We start from the raw sequence: 10,113 nt of genomic DNA, 5'->3' as shown, positions 1-10,113 counted from the left end.
AGCCACTTTCAACATCCTGGGAACCCACCTGGCACAAACCTTTTTTAACGCCAACAGTTTCAGTATTCTGCAAACACTTCCTTCCGCCATCTCAACGTAGCGTGACAATTCGTTCACTGTGATGCGACTGTCAGCAGTCACCAATTCGTTAACTCTCTGCACATTGTCTGGAGTGTGTGCAGTACGAGGCCTGCCGCTGCGAGGACAAGCCGCAATACTGCCGTGCCTGCTTTCATCACGTAACCTGCTTGCCCACCGACTAACTGTACTGCGATCGACAGCAGCATCTCCATACACCCTTCTGAGCCTCTTGTGGATGTTTCCCACTGTCTTGTTTTCACAGCACATGAATTCTATGACAGCACGTTGCTTCTGACGAACGTTAAGTGTAGCACCCATCTTGAAGACATGCTGTGATGGCGCCACTCACGGGAACAGGTTGAACTAAGTTTGAAAACAAGCAGGAAGGATGTATCTAAACACTGTAGAACTTTCACAGATGCACAATGAAAACTGTATTTTTACAAAAATTGTGAGCATTTCTTTTAGAGTGACCCTCGTACTTTGTCCTAAAACCTTTTTTTTATTTTGTGTTCTGTATATGTACAAGTTCAAGTCACCTCCTTGTGTTCATCTGCAGGTGCAGGCTAACTCAGGAAATACTGTATGAAGTCTGTTCCGGTTTCCGCTAGTAGATATACTGATCCACGAGGAAAGTTTTGTTCATTGTTTGTAAATATTTAGTAAAATTTGTCTGAATTATGATGAATTAAAAGTAGGATGTGAAAATTTTGCTACTACCACCTAGCGAACAGCTGCCATAACTCGAAATAGGAGCAGAAATATGAGCGGAAAGTATTTTGTCTGACATTCTAGTGGCAGAGCATTTGAATAGAAAACAAAAGCTTGGAGGATCGAATCGCAGCCAGGCTACTTTTTTTTACTCTGCCTTTTAACCTAGCATTCACCTCGCTGTGATGTGGAGAGCCGCCAGAAAAGAAATATGGCTCGGATTCTATGTGACACAGTAGCTCTCTTTTCCCTGGCTGCATAACTGATCATGCACATGTAAGTCGCCTAAATTGTATCCAGTTGATTTCAGTCATTTCAGAATAACTGCATTGCTGAAAAACATGACAGCCCGAAACCTGTATTTTTCGATTATTTATTCATCGATTAAAATGTCGCATAGTACGCTTTTTACTTCGTTCATACACGGTCCGGTCACATTATGTGACCATCGTCTATGTTCAGAATCACCGTACAATAGCCACTCACACACCGCAGATGGCAGCACTAGCAGTAGAGGGTATGGAAAGCTGGTCGGGTGAACCTGGAATACAGTGCAGTCGTTGCCGTAATGCTGAAACAGAGTGATTTAGCTGACGTTCAAAAGGATGACCATTGGCTTTCGGGCCAAGAGTGGCTGCCGGCCGCTGTGGCCGAGCCGTTCTAGGCGCTTCAGTCCGCAACCACGCTGCTGCTAGGGTCGCAGGTTCGAATCCTGCCTCGGGCATGGATGTGTGTGATGTCCATAGGTTAGTTAGGTTTAAGTAGTTCTTAGTCTAGGTGATTGATGGCCTCAGATGTGAAGTCCCATAGTGCTCAGAGCCATTTAAACCATTATGAACTGAAACGGCTAAGTTTGTAAACTGTTTAAGTGCCCCAGTGCTTGAAGTATACTGTACATGGCAAAATGACTCCATCCAAAGCTGGTGACGAGTCAACCGGTCCACCACCGGCCATAGATGACAGGGGTGAACGACAGCTGTGAAGATGTGTATGTGCGAATACAAGTGTAACTGTTGAGAAACATATCGCTCAGATGATCCAAAGAGCTACCAGAAGTGTCTCCTGAACGACCTTTCAGAGATCACTGCTGCGCCTGGGCCTCTGAAGCTCTCGCCTGCTTCATGCATCCATGCTGACTGCTATTCACCGACGACGAAGGCTAGAAACTGCCTGCCAGTACTGCAATGGACGTCAACTAAATGGCGACAGGTGGCTTTTTCAGACGAATCACGTTTTATGCTCTACTGGGCACATGGCCGTTGGCTCAAAATAGCTCTGAGCACTATGGGACTTAACATCTGAGGTCATCAGTCCCCTAGAACTTAGAACTACTTAAACCTAACTAACCTAAGGCCATCACACACATCCATGCCCGAGGCAGGATTCGAACCTGCGACCCTAGCAGTCACACGGTTCCAGATTACAGCGCCTAGAACCGCATGGTCACCGCGGCCATGGCCGTTGGCCTGTAAGGTGTGAAACACCTGAAAACAGACACTCTGTAACAATCTTCGGTAGCGTCCAGTCCTACGGAGAGAGCGTTATTGCCTGGGGAATGTTTTAGTGACATTCCCTGAGCGATGTCGGGTTCTGCAAGCACAATGGGTTAACATAAATATGCGTAAGTCCCTGAGAAGCTAGTACACCTGTGCATGCAGTTTGCTTTTCCTCGGATCAATACTAATGAGACGCCCTGCTTAACCCGCAGGACAGGACAGGTAGTTTAAATTGTGGAAAGGGACCAAAGTAAGGGGGCTGTAAGTTACACTCGAACCTAGAACTTTATTATTTGATTAAACAAGAGCCCCCCTCCCCCCAATTTTTTAAACACACGGCTTTAATCTTTGGGACTTAATTACCGGCTGAAAGCCACTTTAATTTAAAAACGGCTGAAGACCAATAACTTAAAACGCAAGCATAATCAGAAATCTAAAACGCAAGCCTTATGTTGCAACAGTTCTCTATTTAGGCTGAAGGCCCAAACAATCTGAGATTTTCAGAGCAAAGTATTTGAATTCAGAATTGGCTGAAAGGCCAACACTTAAGGCTAAACAACATTAATCTTTTTTAAAAAAACAAAGCCTTACGTAAAACATTTCTTAATTAGGCAAAACTCAACCAAAGTAGAAATTTAAAAGGCAGAGCCTTCTCTTAAAAGAGTTCTTTAATTAGGCTGAAGGCCCAAAGAATCAGACACTTCAAGAGCAAACAAGTTAAATTCAAATCGGCTGAAGGTCTAACACTTAAAACTCCATAACATTAACTTATTTTAATATACCAAAGCCCTTACGTGCAACAGTTCTTTAGTTTATGCTGAAGGCCTTAAGAGCAAACAACTCAAACTCAAAACAGCTGAAGGCTCAACACTTAAAATTCAACAACATTAAAATTTTTAAAATACCAAAGGCCTTGCGTGAAACAGTTCTTTAAATTAGGCTGAAGGCCTAAAGAATCTTACGCTTTAAGGGCAAAACAACGTTAACTTTAAAAAATCGCCTAGAAGCCATACAAGTACAAACAACAAGAACAAATTAAAAAAGGCAGTACGCCCAGGGCGCTCAGATGTTCGAGGGTCAGCCTGGAATTCAAACACTAACGCTCTCTTAGGTGAGACAGGCAGTCGGGCCAACCATTAACGATCCGACGACAACCCAACTGACAGACAGTCAACGGACCAAGCGACATGATAACTAATTCAAGCGACACAATGTGACCAGTTGGGGGTGGCTGGTAGATTAAGCAAGGAGTCAAACTTCTTGTCCGGTATTGGTGACCCACGGACCTCGTAACAATGGGAACAGCACCACACACTTCGACCGTGCGTGAACGCCACCAGGCCTCGGCCAGAAACGCGCCACGGAGATTTCCTCGCTGCTCCACGCCAACCGACCAACTCCCAAGCCCGGAAACGGTGAAAGGACCAAGTATACGTCGGCCGATGGGACGACCAACCGAACGACCAACCAACGGTCGACGCTCCAATCTCCCTCCGTCGGACAGTTCATGTGTGTCGCCAGTGGTCGGCGAGCACTGGCTGTCGGCGCCTCACCAGCGCTCCGTCCCCGACTTCACTGCTGCTGCGTCCCGACTGCACTGCTGGTCCGTCCAGAACTGACTGCCAGACATACGACGGCCCGGAAATACTATCGGCCGCTCCAGAGATGGTACGACAGTCCTCTTACTGATACGCGCTGCTGCTGCCGCTCACGGGCAAGTACCGTAATAGAAGATGACAAACAATAAATGGGATAAACGCTAGCCGTGCAAGGTTCAACTACGTATCAGCATAATGGCGCCAGACTCGCCAGATTAAAACCCAATTAGGACCACCCAGATCGGGTTCTACGCGCCATGGCGACATGGCCCAATCTTGTCAGCAGAGTTCTCTATTTGTATTTCATCTTCTACTGTCACAATCATTTCAATCTTCTCCTTCATCTATTCTCTTTTCACTCCTGAATACTCCAATCATAGACTCAAATGTACTAAAATATTTTATACAATTCCTTAAGCCATTCATTGCTGTTATTGTTACTATCATTATCGTTATTGTTGTTATTATTATTATTAGTGTCAACTATTACTATTATCATTGTTAATATTATTATGAGCGTTATTATTGTGAACTTTTTTGTGAAATCCTTGGCATGTGTTTTCCCTGGTCAGATGTAAGAGAGTGCCTTAAGGCCATAGTCCGGTCAGGCTACATAAGGAATAAAATACAGTCTTGCAGTAGTGCAGTAGGTGACTCAGCTTTCAGCTTTCTGCTATCCTCGAGTCAAACACAGACGCGAACGCGATTCTCTGCGCGTTGGGGTGAAGGATATTTGATGTTTGTACTCTTTCAAAGTTTACAGAAGTCTGGTAAACGAATCACTACTCGTAAGAAAGAAATTTAGAGCTTATAAACATCATAAAGAGGAGGACACGATCTTATTAAATGAGATTCAGTATTCAGAAATTTCTTGCGGATGAGCATGCAAGATTTAGAAATACGAGTACTTCTACAGATGGTTGAATGACGAATTTCCAAATATGACAATTTCAGACTGTCAGATTCTATTTCCTTCAGATTAGCAATCGCAATTTGCACTCTTAATTCACTGCAAGTTCTTCGAACAACGTGTAGTGAGATACTCAGCTCTGAAGTATTGTAATAAATATGACTAATAACGGAAAGAAACTGACTAATAACGAAAAGAAACCACCTCTTCCTCAGGCTGTGATGTGACACTTACAATTTGAAATAATCAAATATCTTTAACAATAGTTTCCCTGTAGTCGTTTGAGAATATTTGCGTGTGTCACTTTTTTATGCTTCAGGCAGAACGTTTTCCGAAAAAGGTCTTCAGTAACTTTGCTTCGTTGACATACGCCCCATACAGTAACTTCCTTCAGCAGAGCAGCGGGTGACTCAACTTCCAGTCCTCAGTTATCCTTCAATGGCAACTAGATGTGGACGTGATTCTTTGCTTGGTACGGCAAAGAAGTCTGTAACAATGTGTCCACGACAAAGAATTCTGGTGATGAACGTCAACAAATGCATCAGAAACGTCACATATGGAGTTCTTTAACACGAGCTAAACGTGCAGATCAAGCGTGTTTCTTCTTGTATTTGTACTTCATCAGCTACTCTCCCATACGTATTAAATCACTCACACACACATACTACCATGATTATCACGCAATATTTACATTGATTTTTAACATGTTACTTGCGTCGTGAAGTGCTCCCGTCATTGCCATGAGATGTCACGCGAAGTGCCAGTCAAGTCTGTGACCGTAGATGCTTATTGCTACCCGTGCAGAGCTGGGTTGGGTCACTCAACTGAGTCAGTTGGTAGTTGATGGTGTAAGTGGGCTGTTTAGCTTTTTATATTGGTAACGCCACGTAGCGCACTGTATGAAAATCACTGGCTGTGCTGTGTGCAGTCTATGGCTGGTTTCCATTGCTGGAAGGAGCTATTGTAGTGCTGGGCAGTTGGATGTGAATAGCGCGTAGCGTTGCGCAGTTGGAGGTGAGCCGCCAGCAGTGGTGGATGTGGGGAGAGAGATGGCGGAGTTTTGAGAGCGGATGATCTGGACGTGTGTCCATCAGAGACAGTAAATTTGTAAGACTGGATGTCATGGACTGATATATATATATATAAAATGACTATTGAGCACTATTAAGGTAAATACATTGTTTGTTCTTTATCAAAATCTCTCATTTGCTAACTATGCCTATCAGTAGTTAGTGCCTTCAGTAGTTAGAATCTTTTATTTAGCTGGCAGTAGTGGTGCTCGCTGTATTGCAGTAGTTCGAGTAACGAAGATTTTTCTGAGGTAAGTGATTCATGAAAGGTATAGGTTATTGTCAGTCAGGGCCATTCTTTTGTAGAAATTTTTTGAAAGTCAGATTGCGTTGCGCTAAAAATATTGTGGGTCAGTTTAAGCATAGTCATTTATAATTTTTCTAATGGGACGTTTCAATGCTTGTAGGCAGAATGTCGTTGTTACAGTCTACGGAAACATGTTCATAGTTCTGGCCGCTGATGGGATCGTGTACACTATTGGAGTTAACCCTCTTAGCGCCGGTTAAGGCCTGAAGAAGGTGCATTGAATCACCGAAACTGGTGGCTATATAATAAATAGCATCGAAAGGACGGCTGTAGATGTTCAATTTTATTACATAAGTGAACGGCCAAAGTCCCTCAAAACTTCAATAAGAAGGATGGACATAAAAAAAAAATTTTACTCTGTTTATCCTAGCAGTAATGGACGGGCGCACTACGTAACAGCTGAAACTGTCAGAAATTTATCACGATTTGCGTGGAGAAGAGGTAAGAGTATGGACGATAGGGTACAGACTAGGTTTATTTAGTAGTTACTTTGAGATGTAACGTTAGGACAGCACTAAAGCAGGCGGAAATCCGGCTAAAAAAGCAGACGTCCAGAGGTGCTGACTTGCGTACAACCGGTTCCGGCCACAAACCGGTACGAGCACGCAGCTCGACCCACAAACCGTGAACCGCGTGCGGCTGCAGCACAAGCTACTTGCTGGCACCCACGTGGTCCTGCCGTCAGACAATGCTGCCGTTTGCCGGCGGACAATGCCTGCCAGCAGAGGTCGGTTTCTCTGGCGCTGAAGCAACGCTGTGTTGTGGCTAGGCCGGGCTGCGGTAGTAGCGGGACGTTATCCCGTGGGAAGATCGGGAGGAAACGGAGTCAGGGTCGCCGCGGCTTGCCTTGCCTCCCCTCTTCTCCCCTCACTGTGTCCTACAAAGGTTGCCCAACGCTCGTGTCCCAGCGGCGCAAGATCCTGCGAGGAGAGGAGGCGACGTGGTGTGGCAAGTCTGTGGTGAAGAGCAGGGCAAGGCCACGCACGCGTTCGTCTGTGTTTGGAGGACTGTTTTGTTGTCATAAGAAACACCCAGGTTGGCTGGGAATAACAGGAGCTGCAGAAGTTTGCAGACGTTTTCAGTGCACCAGGAAGTGTGTGGGAATTACAGTAAGACCTATGATACATAGACTTGTATGATAATTTTCAGATTTGATTTGCGTGTATGCTTTTGACAACAATATTTGACAAATGGGTATGGCAAGAAGCAAAATATTCCAAAAATTAATCTGACGAATCCAATAATTAGTGACAAAAAATAAGAGGTTGCGGGAAACAGAGATGGAATGCAAAGAAACATAGAAAAATAAATAGGAACATAAACAAAAAAAGAGGAGAATGAAAGAAATAAAAATAGGAGAGACAGCAAAATGAAAGTAGAAAAAGTAGGAAAAGTAGAAAGAGAGGCAACTGAAAAAAAATATTAAAGTAAAAAGTAGAGGAACAGTTTTGATGCCCTTAGAAGTATTAGATAGGTCGAGAGAAATGAAGCTGTGGAAATTTGCACAAATATCCTCCGGGGGCCTGTGTGTATGTGGGAATTAAATAAATTATGATACCCTCAATCGCATAACAATTTTATAGTGTATATTAGGAACAAAAGAGAAACCAGAACCTGGAAAACAGGAAATAATTGAGAACTGGTATGGAAAAAAAAATCAAAGCATTACAAAGAAAAAACAGATTAACCTATTAATTTAATCCACTGTAGTTGCCTTTTATGTTGTAGCTTTCTTTTCATTATGGTGTGTTGTGCTTTTATGTGCACTTGAAAAAGTACCATGCTCCAAACTTGTGGTACTGAGTAAAGTACATTTTTAAAATGCAGCCATATGGGATGACATCTTTCCCCAAATATCGTAACTATTGGTGAAATATAGAAGTTATGAGAAAGAGAATAGTGATGCACAGAAGCAGAGCATAGTAAGGAACAGAAAAACAGCAGGGAATCCTAAGGAACAAAAAAGTGAAAAGTAGGAAAAAGGGAAGAAGAAAATATAGACAGAAAGGAAAGAGAGATAAAATGAAAAAAAGTGAAGAAAACGATGCTGGCATACGCAGAGAAAATATTTTATTGCCATAAGAAGCATACAGATGGGCTAGGGAAAATAATGATGCAAAAGATAGTCTTAGTTGCCAAAACATTGTTGTTTGTTCAGTAGGTGAGCAGTTTAAGGTTAATACTCATCTTAGAACCAACCATGTCTGGACCCATGAGAACATCGCTTGTGTTCGTTAACGAAAAATTGAGGAAGTTAAGAATTAGTGATGAAGTTCAAGAAGTCATGGGAAATAGAAAAGTAACACAGAGAACCAGAAAAAGGAAAGGAATGAAACAGACATAACAAAAAGAGAAGAAACAAAACTGAGGAGAGCAGGGAAACAAGGCAATGAAAAGCACACAAAAAGGGAAATTTAAAAATACAGTAATGAAAAATAATAAGAAAAGAAAGTGAAGGAAAACAGAAAGCAAGTGCAGAAGAAGAAAAACAGCAGACATACAGAAATCAGAGAAGTGCAGAAATAAAAGAAGTGAAAGCAGATGGGGAAACAGTAAACAGAAGCAAAGGAAAATACAAAAAGGTGGAAAACATAGAAAGAAAAAGCAAGAGAATAGAGAGAGTAAAATAAGTAGAATAAAACCAGGAAAAATAGAACGAATGAGTACAAGAAAATAGCAAAATAGTAAGCGGAAGCAAACAAATCAAAAAGAAAGAAATGAAGGAAAAGAATGAGATATCATATATTCAATTAAAAATCTGAAGGGGGTCAGAATGAAAACACCCAATAGGAATTGACATTTGTGGGAGAAACAAGTGCGTGGAAAAAATGCAGGACAGAAAAAAATAGTGCCATTGAAAAGCAGTGGGGGAAGAAACATATGATACATAACTTTTTTTTAATGGGTTTCGTGTACTGTTAATTTTATGTAATTCTTCCACCTGTCTATATCTTGTCTAATTTCCTTCGCATCTGTATACGTATTCGATAATCTGGTTTGCACGTTTTGATCCTGATGGAAGAATTAGCGAGGAAGTTCTTTGCTGGATTACAACACTGAAACGACAATTTAATGGACAGAGAACGACGTCAGAACATATCTACACTGCACAACAAAATTAAAGGATCAATTTTTCGAAACGCCGTAACTGTCTCCCATTGGAGCGCAAAACTTTGAAATTTGGCTTACAGGTGCCTATAATCCTCCTCTGTAAAGGTCAAAAGTATGGCGCCCTACAACACCAACCTCAGTGCTCGACCGCTTCAAACAGCAAGGTGTCTGCACATGCCAAAAAAAAAAAAAAAAAAAAAAGGCCACATTTCAGAATTTCGTGTGAACCGCAAGATGAGTTGGCAACGGCCTTGCCACAGTGGATACACCGGTTCCCGTCAGATCACCGAAGTTAAGCGTTGTCGGGCGTGGCCGGCACTTGGATGAGTGACCATCCGGGCCGCCACGTGCTGTTGCCATTTTTCGGGGTGCACTCAGCCTCGTAATGCCAATTGAGGAGCTACTCGACCGAATAGTAGCGGCTCCAGTCAAAGAAAACCATCATAACGACCGGGAGAGTGGTGTGCTGACCACACGCCCCTCCTATCCGCATCCCTAACTGAGGATGATACGGCGGTCGGATGGTCCCGATGGGTCGCTTGTGGCCTGAAGACGGAGTGCTGCGTGCAAGATGAGTTAATGATGTTACATGGGCACCGAGTTTCACCTCAATTCTGCCCGAAGCCACCGTGCACATGGGACACCATGGGAAGGTCGCCAAAATCCGTCTTACCCATATTTCGTCCCTTCTTTTGACACCTCTGCGATGCAGGTCAGAACCGCGATACCAAGAGCTGCAATCAAACAGTTTTGTTGTAGGTGGCCGAGGAAAACATTTCAGACACACAACAACTCATAATCGATAGTAAAATGCCTAAGGGGATGGCAA

General features: G+C 43.1%; 1 pseudogene; it reads left to right on the top strand.

The window, feature by feature from the left end:
• The first annotated feature begins 9,525 nt into the window (after nucleotides 1-9,525).
• Nucleotides 9,526-9,643, top strand: LOC124717641 (annotated as a pseudogene).
• Nucleotides 9,644-10,113: the final 470 nt, after the last annotated feature.

Source organism: Schistocerca piceifrons, chromosome 9 (assembly GCF_021461385.2).
Source record: "Schistocerca piceifrons isolate TAMUIC-IGC-003096 chromosome 9, iqSchPice1.1, whole genome shotgun sequence".
Classification (NCBI taxonomy): domain Eukaryota; kingdom Metazoa; phylum Arthropoda; class Insecta; order Orthoptera; family Acrididae; genus Schistocerca; species Schistocerca piceifrons.
The sequence above is the reverse complement of the archived record's forward strand: the minus strand, read 5'-3'. Positions and strand labels throughout refer to the sequence as shown.